General features: G+C 47.3%; 47 non-coding genes across 47 annotated transcripts; all 47 read left to right on the top strand.

Annotated features, from left to right (window-relative positions):
- Nucleotides 1-1,242: 1,242 nt before the first annotated feature.
- LOC138677824 (U4 spliceosomal RNA) lies at nt 1,243-1,383 on the top strand. The gene has a single exon (XR_011321218.1). It is a non-coding gene; the product is annotated as a U4 spliceosomal RNA (small nuclear RNA).
- A 1,011-nt stretch (nt 1,384-2,394) lies between these two features.
- LOC138677638 (U4 spliceosomal RNA) lies at nt 2,395-2,535 on the top strand. The gene has a single exon (XR_011321041.1). It is a non-coding gene; the product is annotated as a U4 spliceosomal RNA (small nuclear RNA).
- A 275-nt stretch (nt 2,536-2,810) lies between these two features.
- Nucleotides 2,811-2,951, top strand: LOC138678195 (U4 spliceosomal RNA). The gene has a single exon (XR_011321566.1). It is a non-coding gene; the product is annotated as a U4 spliceosomal RNA (small nuclear RNA).
- A 275-nt stretch (nt 2,952-3,226) lies between these two features.
- On the top strand, nt 3,227-3,367 carry LOC138677707 (U4 spliceosomal RNA). Its single transcript, XR_011321105.1, has one exon. It is a non-coding gene; the product is annotated as a U4 spliceosomal RNA (small nuclear RNA).
- Nucleotides 3,368-3,641: 274 nt separating this feature from the next.
- LOC138677626 (U4 spliceosomal RNA) lies at nt 3,642-3,782 on the top strand. The gene has a single exon (XR_011321030.1). It is a non-coding gene; the product is annotated as a U4 spliceosomal RNA (small nuclear RNA).
- Nucleotides 3,783-4,057: 275 nt separating this feature from the next.
- Nucleotides 4,058-4,198, top strand: LOC138677586 (U4 spliceosomal RNA). Its single transcript, XR_011320992.1, has one exon. It is a non-coding gene; the product is annotated as a U4 spliceosomal RNA (small nuclear RNA).
- A 275-nt stretch (nt 4,199-4,473) lies between these two features.
- On the top strand, nt 4,474-4,614 carry LOC138677823 (U4 spliceosomal RNA). Its single transcript, XR_011321217.1, has one exon. It is a non-coding gene; the product is annotated as a U4 spliceosomal RNA (small nuclear RNA).
- A 275-nt stretch (nt 4,615-4,889) lies between these two features.
- On the top strand, nt 4,890-5,030 carry LOC138678180 (U4 spliceosomal RNA). Its single transcript, XR_011321551.1, has one exon. It is a non-coding gene; the product is annotated as a U4 spliceosomal RNA (small nuclear RNA).
- A 275-nt stretch (nt 5,031-5,305) lies between these two features.
- Nucleotides 5,306-5,446, top strand: LOC138677822 (U4 spliceosomal RNA). The gene has a single exon (XR_011321216.1). It is a non-coding gene; the product is annotated as a U4 spliceosomal RNA (small nuclear RNA).
- Nucleotides 5,447-5,721: 275 nt separating this feature from the next.
- On the top strand, nt 5,722-5,862 carry LOC138677821 (U4 spliceosomal RNA). Its single transcript, XR_011321215.1, has one exon. It is a non-coding gene; the product is annotated as a U4 spliceosomal RNA (small nuclear RNA).
- Nucleotides 5,863-6,137: 275 nt separating this feature from the next.
- Nucleotides 6,138-6,278, top strand: LOC138677590 (U4 spliceosomal RNA). Its single transcript, XR_011320996.1, has one exon. It is a non-coding gene; the product is annotated as a U4 spliceosomal RNA (small nuclear RNA).
- Nucleotides 6,279-6,553: 275 nt separating this feature from the next.
- LOC138677820 (U4 spliceosomal RNA) lies at nt 6,554-6,694 on the top strand. The gene has a single exon (XR_011321213.1). It is a non-coding gene; the product is annotated as a U4 spliceosomal RNA (small nuclear RNA).
- Nucleotides 6,695-6,969: 275 nt separating this feature from the next.
- Nucleotides 6,970-7,110, top strand: LOC138677505 (U4 spliceosomal RNA). The gene has a single exon (XR_011320912.1). It is a non-coding gene; the product is annotated as a U4 spliceosomal RNA (small nuclear RNA).
- A 275-nt stretch (nt 7,111-7,385) lies between these two features.
- Nucleotides 7,386-7,526, top strand: LOC138678179 (U4 spliceosomal RNA). Its single transcript, XR_011321550.1, has one exon. It is a non-coding gene; the product is annotated as a U4 spliceosomal RNA (small nuclear RNA).
- Nucleotides 7,527-7,801: 275 nt separating this feature from the next.
- On the top strand, nt 7,802-7,942 carry LOC138677571 (U4 spliceosomal RNA). The gene has a single exon (XR_011320977.1). It is a non-coding gene; the product is annotated as a U4 spliceosomal RNA (small nuclear RNA).
- A 275-nt stretch (nt 7,943-8,217) lies between these two features.
- On the top strand, nt 8,218-8,358 carry LOC138677819 (U4 spliceosomal RNA). The gene has a single exon (XR_011321212.1). It is a non-coding gene; the product is annotated as a U4 spliceosomal RNA (small nuclear RNA).
- A 275-nt stretch (nt 8,359-8,633) lies between these two features.
- Nucleotides 8,634-8,774, top strand: LOC138677551 (U4 spliceosomal RNA). The gene has a single exon (XR_011320957.1). It is a non-coding gene; the product is annotated as a U4 spliceosomal RNA (small nuclear RNA).
- Nucleotides 8,775-9,049: 275 nt separating this feature from the next.
- On the top strand, nt 9,050-9,190 carry LOC138677818 (U4 spliceosomal RNA). The gene has a single exon (XR_011321211.1). It is a non-coding gene; the product is annotated as a U4 spliceosomal RNA (small nuclear RNA).
- Nucleotides 9,191-9,465: 275 nt separating this feature from the next.
- Nucleotides 9,466-9,605, top strand: LOC138677630 (U4 spliceosomal RNA). The gene has a single exon (XR_011321034.1). It is a non-coding gene; the product is annotated as a U4 spliceosomal RNA (small nuclear RNA).
- Nucleotides 9,606-9,880: 275 nt separating this feature from the next.
- Nucleotides 9,881-10,021, top strand: LOC138678177 (U4 spliceosomal RNA). Its single transcript, XR_011321549.1, has one exon. It is a non-coding gene; the product is annotated as a U4 spliceosomal RNA (small nuclear RNA).
- A 275-nt stretch (nt 10,022-10,296) lies between these two features.
- Nucleotides 10,297-10,437, top strand: LOC138677817 (U4 spliceosomal RNA). The gene has a single exon (XR_011321210.1). It is a non-coding gene; the product is annotated as a U4 spliceosomal RNA (small nuclear RNA).
- Nucleotides 10,438-10,712: 275 nt separating this feature from the next.
- On the top strand, nt 10,713-10,853 carry LOC138677815 (U4 spliceosomal RNA). The gene has a single exon (XR_011321209.1). It is a non-coding gene; the product is annotated as a U4 spliceosomal RNA (small nuclear RNA).
- Nucleotides 10,854-11,128: 275 nt separating this feature from the next.
- On the top strand, nt 11,129-11,269 carry LOC138677550 (U4 spliceosomal RNA). Its single transcript, XR_011320956.1, has one exon. It is a non-coding gene; the product is annotated as a U4 spliceosomal RNA (small nuclear RNA).
- A 275-nt stretch (nt 11,270-11,544) lies between these two features.
- On the top strand, nt 11,545-11,685 carry LOC138677814 (U4 spliceosomal RNA). Its single transcript, XR_011321208.1, has one exon. It is a non-coding gene; the product is annotated as a U4 spliceosomal RNA (small nuclear RNA).
- Nucleotides 11,686-11,960: 275 nt separating this feature from the next.
- LOC138678194 (U4 spliceosomal RNA) lies at nt 11,961-12,101 on the top strand. Its single transcript, XR_011321565.1, has one exon. It is a non-coding gene; the product is annotated as a U4 spliceosomal RNA (small nuclear RNA).
- A 275-nt stretch (nt 12,102-12,376) lies between these two features.
- On the top strand, nt 12,377-12,517 carry LOC138677589 (U4 spliceosomal RNA). The gene has a single exon (XR_011320995.1). It is a non-coding gene; the product is annotated as a U4 spliceosomal RNA (small nuclear RNA).
- A 275-nt stretch (nt 12,518-12,792) lies between these two features.
- On the top strand, nt 12,793-12,933 carry LOC138677813 (U4 spliceosomal RNA). Its single transcript, XR_011321207.1, has one exon. It is a non-coding gene; the product is annotated as a U4 spliceosomal RNA (small nuclear RNA).
- Nucleotides 12,934-13,208: 275 nt separating this feature from the next.
- Nucleotides 13,209-13,349, top strand: LOC138677812 (U4 spliceosomal RNA). The gene has a single exon (XR_011321206.1). It is a non-coding gene; the product is annotated as a U4 spliceosomal RNA (small nuclear RNA).
- A 275-nt stretch (nt 13,350-13,624) lies between these two features.
- Nucleotides 13,625-13,765, top strand: LOC138677576 (U4 spliceosomal RNA). Its single transcript, XR_011320982.1, has one exon. It is a non-coding gene; the product is annotated as a U4 spliceosomal RNA (small nuclear RNA).
- A 275-nt stretch (nt 13,766-14,040) lies between these two features.
- Nucleotides 14,041-14,181, top strand: LOC138677604 (U4 spliceosomal RNA). The gene has a single exon (XR_011321009.1). It is a non-coding gene; the product is annotated as a U4 spliceosomal RNA (small nuclear RNA).
- A 275-nt stretch (nt 14,182-14,456) lies between these two features.
- On the top strand, nt 14,457-14,597 carry LOC138677535 (U4 spliceosomal RNA). Its single transcript, XR_011320942.1, has one exon. It is a non-coding gene; the product is annotated as a U4 spliceosomal RNA (small nuclear RNA).
- A 275-nt stretch (nt 14,598-14,872) lies between these two features.
- On the top strand, nt 14,873-15,013 carry LOC138677603 (U4 spliceosomal RNA). Its single transcript, XR_011321008.1, has one exon. It is a non-coding gene; the product is annotated as a U4 spliceosomal RNA (small nuclear RNA).
- A 275-nt stretch (nt 15,014-15,288) lies between these two features.
- LOC138678157 (U4 spliceosomal RNA) lies at nt 15,289-15,429 on the top strand. Its single transcript, XR_011321530.1, has one exon. It is a non-coding gene; the product is annotated as a U4 spliceosomal RNA (small nuclear RNA).
- Nucleotides 15,430-15,704: 275 nt separating this feature from the next.
- On the top strand, nt 15,705-15,845 carry LOC138677534 (U4 spliceosomal RNA). Its single transcript, XR_011320941.1, has one exon. It is a non-coding gene; the product is annotated as a U4 spliceosomal RNA (small nuclear RNA).
- Nucleotides 15,846-16,120: 275 nt separating this feature from the next.
- LOC138677631 (U4 spliceosomal RNA) lies at nt 16,121-16,261 on the top strand. Its single transcript, XR_011321035.1, has one exon. It is a non-coding gene; the product is annotated as a U4 spliceosomal RNA (small nuclear RNA).
- A 275-nt stretch (nt 16,262-16,536) lies between these two features.
- Nucleotides 16,537-16,677, top strand: LOC138677696 (U4 spliceosomal RNA). The gene has a single exon (XR_011321095.1). It is a non-coding gene; the product is annotated as a U4 spliceosomal RNA (small nuclear RNA).
- Nucleotides 16,678-16,952: 275 nt separating this feature from the next.
- Nucleotides 16,953-17,093, top strand: LOC138677489 (U4 spliceosomal RNA). The gene has a single exon (XR_011320896.1). It is a non-coding gene; the product is annotated as a U4 spliceosomal RNA (small nuclear RNA).
- Nucleotides 17,094-17,368: 275 nt separating this feature from the next.
- LOC138678190 (U4 spliceosomal RNA) lies at nt 17,369-17,509 on the top strand. The gene has a single exon (XR_011321561.1). It is a non-coding gene; the product is annotated as a U4 spliceosomal RNA (small nuclear RNA).
- A 275-nt stretch (nt 17,510-17,784) lies between these two features.
- Nucleotides 17,785-17,925, top strand: LOC138678169 (U4 spliceosomal RNA). The gene has a single exon (XR_011321541.1). It is a non-coding gene; the product is annotated as a U4 spliceosomal RNA (small nuclear RNA).
- Nucleotides 17,926-18,200: 275 nt separating this feature from the next.
- Nucleotides 18,201-18,341, top strand: LOC138678227 (U4 spliceosomal RNA). Its single transcript, XR_011321597.1, has one exon. It is a non-coding gene; the product is annotated as a U4 spliceosomal RNA (small nuclear RNA).
- Nucleotides 18,342-18,616: 275 nt separating this feature from the next.
- On the top strand, nt 18,617-18,757 carry LOC138677811 (U4 spliceosomal RNA). The gene has a single exon (XR_011321205.1). It is a non-coding gene; the product is annotated as a U4 spliceosomal RNA (small nuclear RNA).
- A 275-nt stretch (nt 18,758-19,032) lies between these two features.
- On the top strand, nt 19,033-19,173 carry LOC138677810 (U4 spliceosomal RNA). Its single transcript, XR_011321204.1, has one exon. It is a non-coding gene; the product is annotated as a U4 spliceosomal RNA (small nuclear RNA).
- A 275-nt stretch (nt 19,174-19,448) lies between these two features.
- Nucleotides 19,449-19,589, top strand: LOC138677809 (U4 spliceosomal RNA). Its single transcript, XR_011321202.1, has one exon. It is a non-coding gene; the product is annotated as a U4 spliceosomal RNA (small nuclear RNA).
- Nucleotides 19,590-19,864: 275 nt separating this feature from the next.
- On the top strand, nt 19,865-20,005 carry LOC138678223 (U4 spliceosomal RNA). Its single transcript, XR_011321594.1, has one exon. It is a non-coding gene; the product is annotated as a U4 spliceosomal RNA (small nuclear RNA).
- A 275-nt stretch (nt 20,006-20,280) lies between these two features.
- LOC138677808 (U4 spliceosomal RNA) lies at nt 20,281-20,421 on the top strand. Its single transcript, XR_011321201.1, has one exon. It is a non-coding gene; the product is annotated as a U4 spliceosomal RNA (small nuclear RNA).
- A 275-nt stretch (nt 20,422-20,696) lies between these two features.
- Nucleotides 20,697-20,837, top strand: LOC138677807 (U4 spliceosomal RNA). Its single transcript, XR_011321200.1, has one exon. It is a non-coding gene; the product is annotated as a U4 spliceosomal RNA (small nuclear RNA).
- Nucleotides 20,838-21,112: 275 nt separating this feature from the next.
- Nucleotides 21,113-21,253, top strand: LOC138678176 (U4 spliceosomal RNA). The gene has a single exon (XR_011321548.1). It is a non-coding gene; the product is annotated as a U4 spliceosomal RNA (small nuclear RNA).
- The last annotated feature ends 30 nt before the right edge of the window (nt 21,254-21,283 follow it).

The raw sequence follows: 21,283 nt of genomic DNA, 5'->3' as shown, positions 1-21,283 counted from the left end.
AAGCTCAGGAACTTAGTTCTGTCACCAAAAAACAAATCAGGAATCGGAATTCTTGGTTCTAGCATCGATTTCTGATCAATAGTATCTTGAATCTTTTGTACATTTACAACGAGATTATCCATTGAGGAGCACAGAGCCTGAATATCCATGTCCACAGCTGTGTCCTGAAGCACTCTAATGTCTAGGGGAAAAAAAAGACTGAAGACAGAGCTAAGAAAAAAAAATGATGTCAGGATTTCTTTTTTCCCTCTATTGGGAATCATTGGTGTGGCTCCTTGTACTGTTATGGCCGGCAATCAGGCAACACAGCGTGCAGTAATCAGCGCACATACAGAGATCTGGCAATAACCAAAAACAATAGGACGAGCTCTGAGACGTGGAATCTCTGTAGACTGCAGTACCTGATCTATCCTCACACAACTATAAGCAGCAGTGGATTGCGCCTATCACTACCTATGCAACTCGGCACTGCCTGAGGAGCTGACTAGCCTGAAGATAGAAATACAAGCCTGACTTACCTCAGAGAAATACCCCAAAGGAATAGGCAGCCCCCCACATATAATGACTGTTAGCAAGATGAAAAGACAAACGTAGGAATGAAATAGATTCAGCAAAGTGAGGCCCGATATTCTAGACAGAGCGAGAATAGCAAAGAGAACTATGCAGTCTACAAAAAACCCTAAAACGAAAACCACGCAAAGGGGCAAAAAGACCCACCGTGCCGAACTAACAGCACGGCGGTGCACCCCTTTGCTTCTCAGAGCTTCCAGCAAAAGTTAATAGCAAGCTGGACAGAAAAAACAGAAAACAAACTAGAAGCACTTATCTAGCAGAGCAGCAGGCCCAAGGAAAGATGCAGTAGCTCAGATCCAACACTGGAACATTGACAAGGAGCAAGGAAGACAGACTCAGGTGGAGCTAAATAGCAAGGCAGCCAACGAGCTCACCAAAACACCTGAGGGAGGAAGCCCAGAGACTGCAATACCACTTGTGACCACAGAAGTGAACTCAGCCACAGAATTCACAACACTTCCCACAGCAACGTATTGATGGTTTATGCCTGGAGCAGAAGGAGAAAGTGAGCTGGTCTGGCTGTAATGGGCAAAAATGATGTCTTCCCTGAGCCCTTAGACTGTCGACACCTTGAAGCAGTGCGGGAGGGCCAGTGGTCAAATGGATCTCACCATAACTTAAATGAGCTCTTCCTTGGAAGCGGGAATTCCTAGTCGCCCAACTTCCTCCAACTTTGCGCAGTGGCAATATCGTAGCCCATGAGGTATAACCGAGGCGTGATTATTGCTAATTGAAAACTTTTCCCAATACCCCGCCATGATGACTTGAAATATAGTCAGCATTGGCAATTTTTGTTGGTCTCTCAGGAGACTTCATCCATGGTATGCAAATGACAGAGTCTTAGCTCCTCCCAGCGTGGAGGAGAATCCTTGCTTCCCACAGCAACGTATTGATGGTTTATGCCTGGAGCAGAAGGAGTGTTATGGCTGGCAATCAGGCAACACAGCGTGCAGTAATCAGCGCACATACAGAGATCTGGCAAAAACCCAAAACAATAGGACGAGCTCTGAGACGTGGAATCTCTGTAGACTGCAGTACCTGAACTGTCCTCACACAACTGGAAGCAGCAGTGGATTGCGCCTATCACTACCTATGCAACTCGGCACTGCCTGAGGAGCTGACTAGCCTGAAGATAGAAATACAAGCCTGACTTACCTCAGAGAAATACCCCAAAGGAATAGGCAGCCCCCACATATAATGACTGTTAGCAAGATGAAAAGACAAACGTAGGAATGAAATAGATTCAGCAAAGTGAGGCCCGATATTCTAGACAGAGCGAGGATAGCAAAGAGAACTATGCAGTCTACAAAAAACCCTAAAACGAAAACCACGCAAAGGGGCAAAAAAGACCCACCGTGCCGAACTAACAGCACGGCGGTGCACCCCTTTGCTTCTCAGAGCTTCCAGCAAAAGATAATAACAAGCTGGACAGAAAAAACAGAAAACAAACTAGAAGCACTTATCTAGCAGAGCAGCAGGCCCAAGGAAAGATGCAGTAGCTCAGATCCAACACTGGAACATTGACAAGGAGCAAGGAAGACAGACTCAGGTGGAGCTAAATAGCAAGGCAGCCAACGAGCTCACCAAAACACCTGAGGGAGGACGCCCAGAGACTGCAATACCACTTGTGACCACAGAATTCACAACAAAGGAGAAAGTGAGCTGGTCTGGCTGTAATGGGCAAAAATGATGTCTTCCCTGAGCCCTTAGACTGTCGACACCTTGAAGCAGTGTGGGAGGGCCAGTGGTCAAATGGATCTCACCATAACTTAAATGAGCTCTTCCTTGGAAGCGGGAATTCCTAGTCGCCCAACTTCCTCCAACTTTGCGCAGTGGCAATATCGTAGCCCATGAGGTATAACCGAGGCGTGATTATTGCTAATTGAAAACTTTTCCCAATACCCCGCCATGATGACTTGAAATATAGTCAGCGTTGGCAATTTTTCTTGGTCTCTCAGGAGACTTCATCCATGGTATGCAAATGACAGAGTCTTAGCTCCTCCCAGTGTGGAGGAGAATCCTTGCTTCCCACAGCAACGTATTGATGGTTTATGCCTGGAGCAGAAGGAGAAAGTGAGCTGGTCTGGCTGTAATGGGCAAAAATGATGTCTTCCCTGAGCCCTTAGACTGTCGACACCTTGAAGCAGTGCGGGAGGGCCAGTGGTCAAATGGATCTCACCATAACTTAAATGAGCTCTTCCTTGGAAGCGGGAATTCCTAGTCGCCCAACTTCCTCCAACTTTGCGCAGCGGCAATATCGTAGCCCATGAGGTATAACCGAGGCGTGATTATTGCTAATTGAAAACTTTTCCCAATACCCCGCCATGATGACTTGAAATATAGTCAGCATTGGCAATTTTTGTTGGTCTCTCAGGAGACTTCATCCATGGTATGCAAATGACAAAGTCTTAGCTCCTCCCAGCGTGGAGGAGAATCCTTGCTTCCCACAGCAACGTATTGATGGTTTATGCCTGGAGCAGAAGGAGAAAGTGAGCTGGTCTGGCTGTAATGGGCAAAAATGATGTCTTCCCTGAGCCCTTAGACTGTCGACACCTTGAAGCAGTGCGGGAGGGCCAGTGGTCAAATGGATCTCACCATAACTTAAATGAGCTCTTCCTTGGAAGCGGGAATTCCTAGTCGCCCAACTTCCTCCAACTTTGCGCAGTGGCAATATCGTACCCCATGAGGTATAACCGAGGCGTGATTATTGCTAATTGAAAACTTTTCCCAATACCCCGCCATGATGACTTGAAATATAGTCAGCATTGGCAATTTTTGTTGGTCTCTCAGAAGACTTCATCCATGGTATGCAAATGACAGAGTCTTAGCTCCTCCCAGTGTGGAGGAGAATCCTTGCTTCCCACAGCAACGTATTGATGGTTTATGCCTGGAGCAGAAGGAGAAAGTGAGCTGGTCTGGCTGTAATGGGCAAAAATGATGTCTTCCCTGAGCCCTTAGACTGTCGACACCTTGAAGCAGTGCGGGAGGGCCAGTGGTCAAATGGATCTCACATAACTTAAATGAGCTCTTCCTTGGAAGCGGGAATTCCTAGTCGCCCAACTTCCTCCAACTTTGCGCAGTGGCAATATCGTAGCATATGAGGTATAACCGAGGCGTGATTATTGCTAATTGAAAACTTTTCCCAATACCCCGCCATGATGACTTGAAATATAGTCAGCATTGGCAATTTTTGTTGGTCTCTCAGGAGACTTCATCCATGGTATGCAAATGACAGAGTCTTAGCTCCTCCTAGCGTGGAGGAGAATCCTTGCTTCCCACAGCAACGTATTGATGGTTTATGCCTGGAGCAGAAGAAGAAAGTGAGCTGGTCTGGCTGTAATGGGCAAAAATGATGTCTTCCCTGAGCCCTTAGACTGTCGACACCTTGAAGCAGTGCGGGAGGGCCAGTGGTCAAATGGATCTCACCATAACTTAAATGAGCTCTTCCTTGGAAGCGGGAATTCCTAGTCGCCCAACTTCCTCCAGCTTTGCGCAGTGGCAATATCGTAGCCCATGAGGTATAACCGAGGCGTGATTATTGCTAATTGAAAACTTTTCCCAATACCCCGCCATGATGACTTGAAATATAGTCAGCATTGGCAATTTTTGTTGGTCTCTCAGGAGACTTCATCCATGGTATGCAAATGACAGAGTCTTAGCTCCTCCCAGTGTGGAGGAGAATCCTTGCTACCCGCAGCAACGTATTGATGGTTTATGCCTGGAGCAGAAGGAGAAAGTGAGCTGGTCTGGCTGTAATGGGCAAAAATGATGTCTTCCCTGAGCCCTTAGACTGTCGACACCTTGAAGCAGTGCGGGAGGGCCAGTGGCCAAATGGATCTCACCATAACTTAAATGAGCTCTTCCTTGGAAGCGGGAATTCCTAGTCGCCCAACTTCCTCCAACTTTGCGCAGTGGCAATATCGTAGCCCATGAGGTATAACCGAGGCGTGATTATTGCTAATTGAAAACTTTTCCCAATACCCCGCCATGATGACTTGAAATATAGTCAGCATTGGCAATTTTTGTTGGTCTCTCAGGAGACTTCATCCATGGTATGCAAATGACAGAGTCTTAGCTCCTTCCAGTGTGGAGGAGAATCCTTGCTTCCCACAGCAACGTATTGATGGTTTATGCCTGGAGCAGAAGGAGAAAGTGAGCTGGTCTGGCTGTAATGGGCAAAAATGATGTCTTCCCTGAGCCCTTAGACTGTCGACACCTTGAAGCAGTGCGGAAGGGCCAGTGGTCAAATGGATCTCACCATAACTTAAATGAGCTCTTCCTTGGAAGCGGGAATTCCTAGTCGCCCAACTTCCTCCAACTTTGCGCAGTGGCAATATCGTAGCCCATGAGGTATAACCGAGGCGTGATTATTGCTAATTGAAAACTTTTCCCAATACCCCGCCATGATGACTTGAAATATAGTCACCATTGGCAATTTTTGTTGGTCTCTCAGGAGACTTCATCCATGGTATGCAAATGACAGAGTCTTAGCTCCTCCCAGTGTGGAGGAGAATCCTTGCTTTCCACAGCAACGTATTGATGGTTTATGCCTGGAGCAGAAGGAGAAAGTGAGCTGGTCTGGCTGTAATGGGCAAAAATGATGTCTTCCCTGAGCCCTTAGACTGTCGACACCTTGAAGCAGTGCGGGAGGGCCAGTGGTCAAATGGATCTCACCATAACTTAAATGAGCTCTTCCTTGGAAGCGGGAATTCCTAGTCGCCCAACTTCCTCCAACTTTGCGCAGTGGCAATATCGTAGCCCATGAGGTATAACCGAGGCGTGATTATTGCTAATTGAAAACTTTTCCCAATACCCCGCCATGATGACTTGAAATATAGTCAGCATTGGCAATTTTTGTTGGTCTCTCAGGAGACTTCATCCATGGTATGCAAATGACAGAGTCTTAGCTCCTCCCAGTGTGGAGGAGAATCCTTGCTTCCCACAGCAACGTATTGATGGTTTATGCCTGGAGCAGAAGGAGAAAGTGAGCTGGTCTGGCTGTAATGGGCAAAAATGATGTCTTCCCTGAGCCCTTAGACTGTCGACACCTTGAAGCAGTGCGGGAGGGCCAGTGGTCAAATGGATCTCACCATAACTTAAATGAGCTCTTCCTTGGAAGCGGGAATTCCTAGTCGCCCAACTTCCTCCAACTTTGCGCAGTGGCAATATCGTAGCCCATGAGGTATAACCGAGGCGTGATTATTGCTAATTGAAAACTTTTCCCAATACCCCGCCATGATGACTTGAAATATAGTCAGCATTGGCAATTTTTGTTGGTCTCTCAGGAGACTTCATCCATGGTATGCAAATGACAGAGTCTTAGCTCCTCCCAGTGTGGAGGAGAATCCTTGCTTCCCACAGCAACGTATTGATGGTTTATGCCTGGAGCAGAAGGAGAAAGTGAGCTGGTCTGGCTGTAATGGGCAAAAATGATGTCTTCCCTGAGCCCTTAGACTGTCGACACCTTGAAGCAGTGCGGGAGGGCCAGTGGTCAAATGGATCTCACCATAACTTAAATGAGCTCTTCCTTGGAAGCGGGAATTCCTAGTCGCCCAACTTCCTCCAACTTTGCGCAGTGGCAATATCGTAGCCCATGAGGTATAACCGAGGCGTGATTATTGCTAATTGAAAACTTTTCCCAATACCCCGCCATGATGACTTGAAATATAGTCAGCATTAGCAATTTTTGTTGGTCTCTCAGGAGACTTCATCCATGGTATGCAAATGACAGAGTCTTAGCTCCTCCCAGTGTGGAGGAGAATCCTTGCTTCCCACAGCAACGTATTGATGGTTTATGCCTGGAGCAGAAGGAGAAAGTGAGCTGGTCTGGCTGTAATGGGCAAAAATGATGTCTTCCCTGAGCCCTTAGACTGTCGACACCTTGAAGCAGTGCGGGAGGGCCAGTGGTCAAATGGATCTCACCATAACTTAAATGAGCTCTTCCTTGGAAGCGGGAATTCCTAGTCGCCCAACTTCCTCCAACTTTGCGCAGTGGCAATATCGTAGCCCATGAGGTATAACCGAGGCGTGATTATTGCTAATTGAAAACTTTTCCCAATACCCCGCCATGATGACTTGAAATATAGTCAGCATTGGCAATTTTTGTTGGTCTCTCAGGAGACTTCATCCATGGTATGCAAATGACAGAGTCTTAGCTCCTCCCAGTGTGGAGGAGAATCCTTGCTTCCCACAGCAACGTATTGATGGTTTATGCCTGGAGCAGAAGGAGAAAGTGAGCTGGTCTGGCTGTAATGGGCAAAAATGATGTCTTCCCTGAGCCCTTAGACTGTCGACACCTTGAAGCAGTGCGGGAGGGCCAGTGGTCAAATGGATCTCACCATAACTTAAATGAGCTCTTCCTTGGAAGCGGGAATTCCTAGTCGCCCAACTTCCTCCAACTTTGCGCAGTGGGAATATCGTAGCCCATGAGGTATAACCGAGGCGTGATTATTGCTAATTGAAAACTTTTCCCAATACCCCGCCATGATGACTTGAAATATAGTCAGCATTGGCAATTTTTGTTGGTCTCTCAGGAGACTTCATCCATGGTATGCAAATGACAGAGTCTTAGCTCCTCCCAGTGTGGAGGAGAATCCTTGCTTCCCACAGCAACGTATTGATGGTTTATGCCTGGAGCAGAAGGAGAAAGTGAGCTGGTCTGGCTGTAATGGGCAAAAATGATGTCTTCCCTGAGCCCTTAGACTGTCGACACCTTGAAGCAGTGCGGAAGGGCCAGTGGTCAAATGGATCTCACCATAACTTAAATGAGCTCTTCCTTGGAAGCGGGAATTCCTAGTCGCCCAACTTCCTCCAACTTTGCGCAGTGGCAATATCGTAGCCCATGAGGTATAACCGAGGCGTGATTATTGCTAATTGAAAACTTTTCCCAATACCCCGCCATGATGACTTGAAATATAGTCACCATTGGCAATTTTTGTTGGTCTCTCAGGAGACTTCATCCATGGTATGCAAATGACAGAGTCTTAGCTCCTCCCAGTGTGGAGGAGAATCCTTGCTTTCCACAGCAACGTATTGATGGTTTATGCCTGGAGCAGAAGGAGAAAGTGAGCTGGTCTGGCTGTAATGGGCAAAAATGATGTCTTCCCTGAGCCCTTAGACTGTCGACACCTTGAAGCAGTGCGGGAGGGCCAGTGGTCAAATGGATCTCACCATAACTTAAATGAGCTCTTCCTTGGAAGCGGGAATTCCTAGTCGCCCAACTTCCTCCAACTTTGCGCAGTGGCAATATCGTAGCCCATGAGGTATAACCAAGGCGTGATTATTGCTAATTGAAAACTTTTCCCAATACCCCGCCATGATGACTTGAAATATAGTCAGCATTGGCAATTTTTGTTGGTCTCTCAGGAGACTTCATCCATGGTATGCAAATGACAGAGTCTTAGCTCCTCCCAGTGTGGAGGAGAATCCTTGCTTCCCACAGCAACGTATTGATGGTTTATGCCTGGAGCAGAAGGAGAAAGTGAGCTGGTCTGGCTGTAATGGGCAAAAATGATGTCTTCCCTGAGCCCTTAGACTGTCGACACCTTGAAGCAGTGCGGGAGGGCCAGTGGTCAAATGGATCTCACCATAACTTAAATGAGCTCTTCCTTGGAAGCGGGAATTCCTAGTCGCCCAACTTCCTCCAACTTTGCGCAGTGGCAATATCGTAGCCCATGAGGTATAACCGAGGCGTGATTATTGCTAATTGAAAACTTTTCCCAATACCCCGCCATGATGACTTGAAATATAGTCAGCATTGGCAATTTTTGTTGGTCTCTCAGGAGACTTCATCCATGGTATGCAAATGACAGAGTCTTAGCTCCTCCCAGTGTGGAGGAGAATCCTTGCTTCCCACAGCAACGTATTGATGGTTTATGCCTGGAGCAGAAGGAGAAAGTGAGCTGGTCTGGCTGTAATGGGCAAAAATGATGTCTTCCCTGAGCCCTTAGACTGTCGACACCTTGAAGCAGTGCGGAAGGGCCAGTGGTCAAATGGATCTCACCATAACTTAAATGAGCTCTTCCTTGGAAGCGGGAATTCCTAGTCGCCCAACTTCCTCCAACTTTGCGCAGTGGCAATATCGTAGCCCATGAGGTATAACCGAGGCGTGATTATTGCTAATTGAAAACTTTTCCCAATACCCCGCTATGATGACTTGAAATATAGTCACCATTGGCAATTTTTGTTGGTCTCTCAGGAGACTTCATCCATGGTATGCAAATGACAGAGTCTTAGCTCCTCCCAGTGTGGAGGAGAATCCTTGCTTTCCACAGCAACGTATTGATGGTTTATGCCTGGAGCAGAAGGAGAAAGTGAGCTGGTCTGGCTGTAATGGGCAAAAATGATGTCTTCCCTGAGCCCTTAGACTGTCGACACCTTGAAGCAGTGCGGGAGGGCCAGTGGTCAAATGGATCTCACCATAACTTAAATGAGCTCTTCCTTGGAAGCGGGAATTCCTAGTCGCCCAACTTCCTCCAACTTTGCGCAGTGGCAATATCGTAGCCCATGAGGTATAACCGAGGCGTGATTATTGCTAATTGAAAACTTTTCCCAATACCCCGCCATGATGACTTGAAATATAGTCAGCATTGGCAATTTTTGTTGGTCTCTCAGGAGACTTCATCCATGGTATGCAAATGACAGAGTCTTAGCTCCTCCCAGTGTGGAGGAGAATCCTTGCTTCCCACAGCAACGTATTGATGGTTTATGCCTGGAGCAGAAGGAGAAAGTGAGCTGGTCTGGCTGTAATGGGCAAAAATGATGTCTTCCCTGAGCCCTTAGACTGTCGACACCTTGAAGCAGTGCGGGAGGGCCAGTGGTCAAATGGATCTCACCATAACTTAAATGAGCTCTTCCTTGGAAGCGGGAATTCCTAGTCGCCCAACTTCCTCCAACTTTGCGCAGTGGGAATATCGTAGCCCATGAGGTATAACCGAGGCGTGATTATTGCTAATTGAAAACTTTTCCAATACCCCGCCATGATGACTTGAAATATAGTCAGCATTGGCAATTTTTGTTGGTCTCTCAGGAGACTTCATCCATGGTATGCAAATGACAGAGTCTTAGCTCCTCCCAGTGTGGAGGAGAATCCTTGCTTCCCACAGCAACGTATTGATGGTTTATGCCTGGAGCAGAAGGAGAAAGTGAGCTGGTCTGGCTGTAATGGGCAAAAATGATGTCTTCCCTGAGCCCTTAGACTGTCGACACCTTGAAGCAGTGCGGAAGGGCCAGTGGTCAAATGGATCTCACCATAACTTAAATGAGCTCTTCCTTGGAAGCGGGAATTCCTAGTCGCCCAACTTCCTCCAACTTTGCGCAGTGGCAATATCGTAGCCCATGAGGTATAACCGAGGCGTGATTATTGCTAATTGAAAACTTTTCCCAATACCCCGCCATGATGACTTGAAATATAGTCACCATTGGCAATTTTTGTTGGTCTCTCAGGAGACTTCATCCATGGTATGCAAATGACAGAGTCTTAGCTCCTCCCAGTGTGGAGGAGAATCCTTGCTTTCCACAGCAACGTATTGATGGTTTATGCCTGGAGCAGAAGGAGAAAGTGAGCTGGTCTGGCTGTAATGGGCAAAAATGATGTCTTCCCTGAGCCCTTAGACTGTCGACACCTTGAAGCAGTGCGGGAGGGCCAGTGGTCAAATGGATCTCACCATAACTTAAATGAGCTCTTCCTTGGAAGCGGGAATTCCTAGTCGCCCAACTTCCTCCAACTTTGCGCAGTGGCAATATCGTAGCCCATGAGGTATAACCGAGGCGTGATTATTGCTAATTGAAAACTTTTCCCAATACCCCGCCATGATGACTTGAAATATAGTCAGCATTGGCAATTTTTGTTGGTCTCTCAGGAGACTTCATCCATGGTATGCAAATGACAGAGTCTTAGCTCCTCCCAGTGTGGAGGAGAATCCTTGCTTCCCACAGCAACGTATTGATGGTTTATGCCTGGAGCAGAAGGAGAAAGTGAGCTGGTCTGGCTGTAATGGGCAAAAATGATGTCTTCCCTGAGCCCTTAGACTGTCGACACCTTGAAGCAGTGCGGGAGGGCCAGTGGTCAAATGGATCTCACCATAACTTAAATGAGCTCTTCCTTGGAAGCGGGAATTCCTAGTCGCCCAACTTCCTCCAACTTTGCGCAGTGGCAATATCGTAGCCCATGAGGTATAACCGAGGCGTGATTATTGCTAATTGAAAACTTTTCCCAATACCCCGCCATGATGACTTGAAATATAGTCAGCATTGGCAATTTTTGTTGGTCTCTCAGGAGACTTCATCCATGGTATGCAAATGACAGAGTCTTAGCTCCTCCCAGTGTGGAGGAGAATCCTTGCTTCCCACAGCAACGTATTGATGGTTTATGCCTGGAGCAGAAGGAGAAAGTGAGCTGGTCTGGCTGTAATGGGCAAAAATGATGTCTTCCCTGAGCCCTTAGACTGTCGACACCTTGAAGCAGTGCGGAAGGGCCAGTGGTCAAATGGATCTCACCATAACTTAAATGAGCTCTTCCTTGGAAGCGGGAATTCCTAGTCGCCCAACTTCCTCCAACTTTGCGCAGTGGCAATATCGTAGCCCATGAGGTATAACCGAGGCGTGATTATTGCTAATTGAAAACTTTTCCCAATACCCCGCTATGATGACTTGAAATATAGTCACCATTGGCAATTTTTGTTGGTCTCTCAGGAGACTTCATCCATGGTATGCAAATGACAGAGTCTTAGCTCCTCCCAGTGTGGAGGAGAATCCTTGCTTTCCACAGCAACGTATTGATGGTTTATGCCTGGAGCAGAAGGAGAAAGTGAGCTGGTCTGGCTGTAATGGGCAAAAATGATGTCTTCCCTGAGCCCTTAGACTGTCGACACCTTGAAGCAGTGCGGGAGGGCCAGTGGTCAAATGGATCTCACCATAACTTAAATGAGCTCTTCCTTGGAAGCGGGAATTCCTAGTCGCCCAACTTCCTCCAACTTTGCGCAGTGGCAATATCGTAGCCCATGAGGTATAACCGAGGCGTGATTATTGCTAATTGAAAACTTTTCCCAATACCCCGCCATGATGACTTGAAATATAGTCAGCATTGGCAATTTTTGTTGGTCTCTCAGGAGACTTCATCCATGGTATGCAAATGACAGAGTCTTAGCTCCTCCCAGTGTGGAGGAGAATCCTTGCTTCCCACAGCAACGTATTGATGGTTTATGCCTGGAGCAGAAGGAGAAAGTGAGCTGGTCTGGCTGTAATGGGCAAAAATGATGTCTTCCCTGAGCCCTTAGACTGTCGACACCTTGAAGCAGTGCGGGAGGGCCAGTGGTCAAATGGATCTCACCATAACTTAAATGAGCTCTTCCTTGGAAGCGGGAATTCCTAGTCGCCCAACTTCCTCCAACTTTGCGCAGTGGCAATATCGTAGCCCATGAGGTATAACCGAGGCGTGATTATTGCTAATTGAAAACTTTTCCCTATACCCCGCCATGATGACTTGAAATATAGTCAGCATTGGCAATTTTTGTTGGTCTCTCAGGAGACTTCATCCATGGTATGCAAATGACAGAGTCTTAGCTCCTCCCAGTGTGGAGGAGAATCCTTGCTTCCCACAGCAACGTATTGATGGTTTATGCCTGGAGCAGAAGGAGAAAGTGAGCTGGTCTGGCTGTAATGGGCAAAAATGATGTCTTCCCTGAGCCCTTAGACTGTCGACACCTTGAAGCAGTGCGGGAGGGCCAGTGGTCAAATGGATCTCACCATAACTTAAATGAGCTCTTCCTTGGAAGCGGGAATTCCTAGTCGCCCAACTTCCTCCAACTTTGCGCAGTGGCAATATCGTAGCCCATGAGGTATAACCGAGGCGTGATTATTGCTAATTGAAAACTTTTCCCAATACCCCGCCATGATGACTTGAAATATAGTCAGCATTAGCAATTTTTGTTGGTCTCTCAGGAGACTTCATCCATGGTATGCAAATGACAGAGTCTTAGCTCCTCCCAGTGTGGAGGAGAATCCTTGCTTCCCACAGCAACGTATTGATGGTTTATGCCTGGAGCAGAAGGAGAAAGTGAGCTGGTCTGGCTGTAATGGGCAAAAATGATGTCTTCCCTGAGCCCTTAGACTGTCGACACCTTGAAGCAGTGCGGGAGGGCCAGTGGTCAAATGGATCTCACCATAACTTAAATGAGCTCTTCCTTGGAAGCGGGAATTCCTAGTCGCCCAACTTCCTCCAACTTTGCGCAGTGGCAATATCGTAGCCCATGAGGTATAACCGAGGCGTGATTATTGCTAATTGAAAACTTTTCCCAATACCCCGCCATGATGACTTGAAATATAGTCAGCATTGGCAATTTTTGTTGGTCTCTCAGGAGACTTCATCCATGGTATGCAAATGACAGAGTCTTAGCTCCTCCCAGTGTGGAGGAGAATCCTTGCTTCCCACAGCAACGTATTGATGGTTTATGCCTGGAGCAGAAGGAGAAAGTGAGCTGGTCTGGCTGTAATGGGCAAAAATTATGTCTTCCCTGAGCCCTTAGACTGTCGACACCTTGAAGCAGTGCGGGAGGGCCAGTGGTCAAATGGATCTCACCATAACTTAAATGAGCTCTTCCTTGGAAGCGGGAATTCCTAGTCGCCCAACTTCCTCCAACTTTGCGCAGTGGCAATATCGTAGCCCATGAGGTATAACCGAGGCGTGATTATTGCTAATTGAAAACTTTTCCCAATACCCCGCCATGATGACTTGAAATATAGTCAGCATTGGCAATTTTTGTTGGTCTCTCAGGAGACTTCATCCATGGTATGCAAATGACAGAGTCTTAGCTCCTCCCAGTGTGGAGGAGAATTCTTGCTTCCCACAGCAACGTATTGATGGTTTATGCCTGGAGCAGAAGGAGAAAGTGAGCTGGTCTGGCTGTAATGGGCAAAAATGATGTCTTCCCTGAGCCCTTAGACTGTCGACACCTTGAAGCAGTGCGGGAGGGCCAGTGGTCAAATGGATCTCACCATAACTTAAATGAGCTCTTCCTTGGAAGCGGGAATTCCTAGTCGCCCAACTTCCTCCAACTTTGCGCAGTGGCAATATCGTAGCCCATGAGGTATAACCGAGGCATGATTATTGCTAATTGAAAACTTTTCCCAATACCCCGCCATGATGACTTGAAATATAGTCAGCATTGGCAATTTTTGTTGGTCTCTCAGGAAACTTCATCCATGGTATGCAAATGACAGAGTCTTAGCTCCTTCCAGTGTGGAGGAGAATCCTTGCTTCCCACAGCAACGTATTGATGGTTTATGCCTGGAGCAGAAGGAGAAAGTGAGCTGGTCTGGCTGTAATGGGCAAAAATGATGTCTTCCCTGAGCCCTTAGACTGTCGACACCTTGAAGCAGTGCGGGAGGGCCAGTGGTCAAATGGATCTCACCATAACTTAAATGAGCTCTTCCTTGGAAGCGGGAATTCCTAGTCGCCCAACTTCCTCCAACTTTGCGCAGTGGCAATATCGTAGCCCATGAGGTATAACCGAGGCGTGATTATTGCTAATTGAAAACTTTTCCCAATACCCCGCCATGATGACTTGAAATATAGTCAGCATTGACAATTTTTGTTGGTCTCTCAGGAGACTTCATCCTTGGTATGCAAATGACAGAGTCTTAGCTCCTCCCAGTGTGGTGGAGAATCCTTGCTTCCCACAGCAACGTATTGATGGTTTATGCCTGGAGCAGAAGGAGAAAGTGAGCTGGTCTGGCTGTAATGGGCAAAAATGATGTCTTCCCTGAGCCTTTAGACTGTCGACACCTTGAAGCAGTGCGGGAGGGCCAGTGGTCAAATGGATCTCACCATAACTTAAATGAGCTCTTCCTTGGAAGCGGGAATTCCTAGTCGCCCAACTTCCTCCAACTTTGCACAGTGGCAATATCGTAGCCCATGAGGTATAACCGAGGCGTGATTATTGCTAATTGAAAACTTTTCCCAATACCCCGCCATGATGACTTGAAATATAGTCAGCATTGGCAATTTTTGTTGGTCTCTCAGGAGACTTCATCCTTGGTATGCAAATGACAGAGTCTTAGCTCCTCCCAGTGTGGAGGAGAATCCTTGCTTCCCACAGCAACGTATTGATGGTTTATGCCTGGAGCAGAAGGAGAAAGTGAGCTGGTCTGGCTGTAATGGGCAAAAATGATGTCTTCCCTGAGCCCTTAGACTGTCGACACCTTGAAGCAGTGCGGGAGGGCCAGTGGTCAAATGGATCTCACCATAACTTAAATGAGCTCTTCCTTGGAAGCGGGAATTCCTAGTCGCCCAACTTCCTCCAACTTTGCGCAGTGGCAATATCGTAGCCCATGAGGTATAACCGAGGCGTGATTATTGCTAATTGAAAACTTTTCCCAATACCCCGCCATGATGACTTGAAATATAGTCAGCATTGACAATTTTTGTTGGTCTCTCAGGAGACTTCATCCATGGTATGCAAATGACAGAGTCTTAGCTCCTCCCAGTGTGGAGGAGAATCCTTGCTTCCCACAGCAACGTATTGATGGTTTATGCCTGGAGCAGAAGGAGAAAGTGAGCTGGTCTGGCTGTAATGGGCAAAAATGATGTCTTCCCTGAGCCCTTAGACTGTCGACACCTTGAAGCAGTGCGGGAGGGCCAGTGGTCAAATGGATCTCACCATAACTTAAATGAGCTCTTCCTTGGAAGCGGGAATTCCTAGTCGCCCAACTTCCTCCAACTTTGCGCAGTGGCAATATCGTAGCCCATGAGGTGTAACCGAGGCGTGATTATTGCTAATTGAAAACTTTTCCCAATACCCCGCCATGATGACTTGAAATATAGTCAGCATTGGCAATTTTTGTTGGTCTCTCAGGAGACTTCATCCATGGTATGCAAATGACAGAGTCTTAGCTCCTCCCAGTGTGGTGGAGAATCCTTGCTTCCCACAGCAACGTATTGATGGTTTATGCCTGGAGCAGAAGGAGAAAGTGAGCTGGTCTGGCTGTAATGGGCAAAAATGATGTCTTCCCTGAGCCCTTAGACTGTCGACACCTTGAAGCAGTGCGGGAGGGCCAGTGGTCAAATGGATCTCACCATAACTTAAATGAGCTCTTCCTTGGAAGCGGGAATTCCTAGTCGCCCAACTTCCTCCAACTTTGCGCAGTGGCAATATCGTAGCCCATGAGGTATAACCGAGGCGTGATTATTGCTAATTGAAAACTTTTCCCAATACCCCGCCATGATGACTTGAAATATAGTCCGCATTGGCAATTTTTGTTGGTCTCTCAGGAGACTTCATTCTTGGTATGCAAATGACAGAGTCTTAGCTTCTCCCAGTGTGGAGGAGAATCCTTGCTTCCCACAGCAACGTATTGATGGTTTATGCCTGGAGCAGAAGGAGAAAGTGAGCTGGTCTGGCTGTAATGGGCAAAAATGATGTCTTCCCTGAGCCCTTAGACTGTCGACACCTTGAAGCAGTGCGGGAGGGCCAGTGGTCAAATGGATCTCACCATAACTTAAATGAGCTCTTCCTTGGAAGCAGGAATTCCTAGTCGCCCAACATCCTCCAACTTTGCGCAGTGGCAATATCGTAGCCCATGAGGTATAACCGAGGAGTGATTATTGCTAATTGAAAACTTTTCCCAATACCCCGCCATGATGACTTGAAATATAGTCAGCATTGGCAATTTTTGTTGGTCTCTCAGGAGACTTCATCCATGGTATGCAAATGACAGAGTCTTAGCTCCTCCCAGTGTGGAGGAGAATCCTTGCTTCCCACAGCAACGTATTGATGGTTTATGCCTGGAGCAGAAGGAGAAAGTGAGCTGGTCTGGCTGTAATGGGCAAAAATGATGTCTTCCCTGAGCCCTTAGACTGTCGACACCTTGAAGCAGTGCGGGAGGGCCAGTGGTCAAATGGATCTCACCATAACTTAAATGAGCTCTTCCTTGGAAGCGGGAATTCCTAGTCGCCCAACTTCCTCCAACTTTGCGCAGTGGCAATATCGTAGCCCATGAGGTATAACCGAGGCGTGATTATTGCTAATTGAAAACTTTTCCCAATACCCCGCCATGATGACTTGAAATATAATCAGCATTGGCAATTTTTGTTGGTCTCTCAGAAGACTTCATCCATGGTATGCAAATGACAGAGTCTTAGCTCCTCCCAGTGTGGAGGAGAATCCTTGCTTCCCACAGCAACGTATTGATGGTTTATGCCTGGAGCAGAAGGAGAAAGTGAGCTGGTCTGGCTGTAATGGGCAAAAATGATGTCTTCCCTGAGCCCTTAGACTGTCGACACCTTGAAGCAGTGCGGGAGGGCCAGTGGTCAAATGGATCTCACCATAACTTAAATGAGCTCTTCCTTGGAAGCGGGAATTCCTAGTCGCCCAACTTCCTCCAACTTTGCGCAGTGGCAATATCGTAGCCCATGAGGTATAACCGAGGTGTGATTATTGCTAATTGAAAACTTTTCCCAATACCCCGCCATGATGACTTGAAATATAGTCAGCATTGGCAATTTTTGTTGGTCTCTCAGGAGACTTCATCCATGGTATGCAAATGACAGAGTCTTAGCTCCTCCCAGTGTGGAGGAGAATCCTTGCTTCCCACAGCAACGTATTGATGGTTTATGCCTGGAGCAGAAGGAGAAAGTGAGCTGGTCTGGCTGTAATGGGCAAAAATGATGTCTTCCCTGAGCCCTTAGACTGTCGACACCTTGAAGCAGTGCGGGAGGGCCAGTGGTCAAATGGATCTCACCATAACTTAAATGAGCTCTTCCTTGGAAGCGGGAATTCCTAGTCGCCCAACTTCCTCCAACTTTGCGCAGTGGCAATATCGTAGCCCATGAAGTATAACTGAGGCGTGATTATTGCTAATTGAAAACTTTTCCCAATACCCCGCCATGATGACTTGAAATATAGTCAGCATTGGCAATTTTTGTTGGTCTCTCAGGAGACTTCATCCATGGTATGCAAATGACAGAGTCTTAGCTCCTCCCAGTGTGGAGGAGAATCCTTGCTTCCCACAGCAACGTATTGATGGTTTATGCCTGGAGCAGAAGGAGAAAGTGAGCTGGTCTGGCTGTAATGGGCAAAAATGATGTCTTCCCTGAGCCCTTAGACTGTCGACACCTTGAAGCAGTGCGGGAGGGCCAGTGGTCAAATTGATCTCACCATAACTTAAATGAGCTCTTCCTTGGAAGCGGGAATTCCTAGTCGCCCAACTTCCTCCAACTTTGCGCAGTGGCAATATCGTAGCCCATGAGGTATAACCGAGGCGTGATTATTGCTAATTGAAAACTTTTCCCAAAACCCCGCCATGATGACTTGAAATATAGTCAGCATTGGCAATTTTTGTTGGTCTCTCAGGAGACTTCATCCTTGGTATGCAAATGACAGAGTCTTAGCTCCTCCCAGTGTGGAGGAGAATCCTTGCTTCCCACAGCAACGTATTGATGGTTTATGCCTGGAGCAGAAGGAGAAAGTGAGCTGGTCTGGCTGTAATGGGCAAAAATGATGTCTTCCCTGAGCCCTTAGACTGTCGACACCTTGAAGCAGTGCGGGAGGGCCAGTGGTCAAATGGATCTCACCATAACTTAAATGAGCTCTTCCTTGGAAGCGGGAATTCCTAGTCGCCCAACTTCCTCCAACTTTGCGCAGTGGCAATATCGTAGCCCATGAGGTATAACCGAGGCGTGGTTATTGCTAATTGAAAACTTTTCCCAATACCCCGCCATGATGACTTGAAATATAGTCAGCATTGGCAATTTTTGTTGGTCTCTCAGGAGACTTCATCCATGGTATGCAAATGACAGAGTCTTAGCTCCTCCCAATGTGGAGGAGAATCCTTGCTTCCCACAGCAACGTATTGATGGTTTATGCCTGGAGCAGAAGGAGAAAGTGAGCTGGTCTGGCTGTAATGGGCAAAAATGATGTCTTCCCTGAGCCCTTAGACTGTCGACACCTTGAAGCAGTGCGGGAGGGCCAGTGGTCAAATGGATCTCACCATAACTTAAATGAGCTCTTCCTTGGAAGCGGGAATTCCTAGTCGCCCAACTTCCTCCAACTTTGCGCAGTGGCAATATCGTAGCCCATGAGGTATAACCGAGGCGTGATTATTGCTAATTGAAAACTTTTCCCAATACCCCGCCATGATGACTTGAAATATAGTCAGCATTGGCAATTTTTGTTGGTCTCTCAGGAGACTTCATCCATGGTATGCAAATGACAGAGTCTTAGCTCCTCCCAGTGTGGAGGAGAATCCTTGCTTCCCACAGCAACGTATTGATGGTTTATGCCTGGAGCAGAAGGAGAAAGTGAGCTGGTCTGGCTGTAATGGGCAAAAATGATGTCTTCCCTGAGCACTTAGACTGTTGACACCTTGAAGCAGTGCGGGAGGGCCAGTGGTCAAATGGATCTCACCATAACTTAAATGAGCTCTTCCTTGGAAGCGGGAATTCCTAGTCGCCCAACTTCCTCCAACTTTGCGCAGTGGCAATATCGTAGCCCATGAGGTATAACCGAGGCGTGATTATTGCTAATTGAAAACTTTTCCCAATACCCCGCCATGATGACTTGAAATATAGTCAGCATTGGCAATTTTTGTTGGTCTCTCAGGAGACTTCATCCATGGTATGCAAATGACAGAGTCTTAGCTCCTCCCAGTGTGGAGGAGATTCCTTGCTTCCCACAGCAACGTATTGATGGTTTATGCCTGGAGCAGAAGGAGAAAGTGAGCTGGTCGGGCTGTAATGGGCAAAAATGATGTCTTCCCTGAGCCCTTAGACTGTCGACACCTTGAAGCAGTGCGGGAGGGCCAGTGGTCAAATGGATCTCACCATAACTTAAATGAGCTCTTCCTTGGAAGCGGGAATTCCTAGTCGCCCAACTTCTTCCAACTTTGCGCAGTGGCAATATCGTAGCCCATGAGGTATAACCGAGGCGTGATTATTGCTAATTGAAAACTTTTCCCAATACCCCGCCATGATGACTTGAAATATAGTCAGCATTGGCAATTTTTGTTGGTCTCTCAGGAGACTTCATCCATGGTATGCAAATGACAGAGTCTTAGCTCCTCCCAGTGTGGAGAAGAATCCTTGCTTCCCACAGCAACGTATTGATGGTTTATGCCTGGAGCAGAAGGAGAAAGTGAGCTGGTCTGGCTGTAATGGGCAAAAATGATGTCTTCCCTGAGCCCTTAGACTGTCGACACCTTGAAGCAGTGCGGGAGGGCCAGTGGTCAAATGGATCTCACCATAACTTAAATGAGCTCTTCCTTGGAAGCGGGAATTCCTAGTCGCCCAACTTCCTCCAACTTTGCGCAGTGGCAATATCGTAGCCCATGAGGTATAACCGAGGCGTGATTATTGCTAATTGAAAACTTTTCCCAATACCCCGTCATGATGACTTGAAATATAGTCAGCATTGGCAATTTTTGTTGGTCTCTCAGGAGACTTCATCCATGGTATGCAAATGACAGAGTCTTAGCTCCTCCCAGTGTGGAGGAGAATCCTTGCTTCCCACAGCAACGTATTGATGGTTTAGGCCTGGAGCAGAAGGAGAAAGTGAGCTGGTCTGGCTGTAATGGGCAAAAATGATGTCTTCCCTGAGCCCATAGACTGTCGACACCTTGAAGCAGTGCGGGAGGGCCAGTGGTCAAATGGATCTCACCATAACTTAAATGAGCTCTTCCTTGGAAGCGGGAATTCCTAGTCGCCCAACTTCCTCCAACTTTGCGCAGTGGCAATATCGTAGCCCATGAGGTATAACCGAGGCGTGATTATTGCTAATTGAAAACTTTTCCCAATACCCCGCCATGATGACTTGAAATATAGTCAGCATTGGCAATTTTTGTTGGTCTCTCAGGAGACTTCATCCATGGTATGCAAATGACAGAGTCTTAGCTCCTCCCAGTGTGGAGGAGAATCCTTGCTTCCCACAGCAACGTATTGATGGTTTATGCCTGGAGCAGAAGGAGAAAGTGAGCTGGTCTGGCTGTAATGGGCAAAAATGATGTCTTCCCTGAGCCCTTAGACTGTCGACACCTTGAAGCAGTGCGGGAGGGCCAGTGGTCAAATGGATCTCACCATAACTTAAATGAGCTCTTCCTTGGAAGCGGGAATTCCTAGTCGCCCAACTTCCTCCAACTTTGCGCAGTGGCAATATCGTAGCCCATGAGGTATAACCGAGGCGTGATTATTGCTAATTGAAAACTTTTCCCAATACCCCGCCATGATGACTTGAAATATAGTCAGCATTGGCAATTTTTGTTGGTCTCTCAGGAGACTTCATCCATGGTATGCAAATGACAGAGTCTTAGCTCCTCCCAGTGTGGAGGAGAATCCTGGCTTCCCACAGCAACGTATTGATGGTTTATGCCTGGAGCAGAAGGAGAAAGTGAGCTGGTCTGGCTGTAATGGGCAAAAATGATGTCTTCCCTGAGCCCTTAGACTGTCGACACCTTGAAGTAGTGCGGGAGGGCCAGTGGTCAAATGGATCTCACCATAACTTAAATGAGCTCTTCCTTGGAAGCGGGGATTCCTAGTCGCCCAACTTCCTCCAACTTTGCGCAGTGGCAATATCATAGCCCATGAGGTATAACCGAGGCGTGATTATTGCTAATTGAAAACTTTTCCCAATACCCCGCCATGATGACTTGAAATATAGTCAGCATTGGCAATTTTTGTTGGTCTCTCAGGAGACTTCATCCATGGTATGCAAATGACAGAGTC

This window comes from Ranitomeya imitator, chromosome 4 (assembly GCF_032444005.1).
Source record: "Ranitomeya imitator isolate aRanImi1 chromosome 4, aRanImi1.pri, whole genome shotgun sequence".
Classification (NCBI taxonomy): domain Eukaryota; kingdom Metazoa; phylum Chordata; class Amphibia; order Anura; family Dendrobatidae; genus Ranitomeya; species Ranitomeya imitator.
Note: the sequence above shows the minus strand (reverse complement) of the source record. Positions and strands in the feature narration are given on the sequence as shown.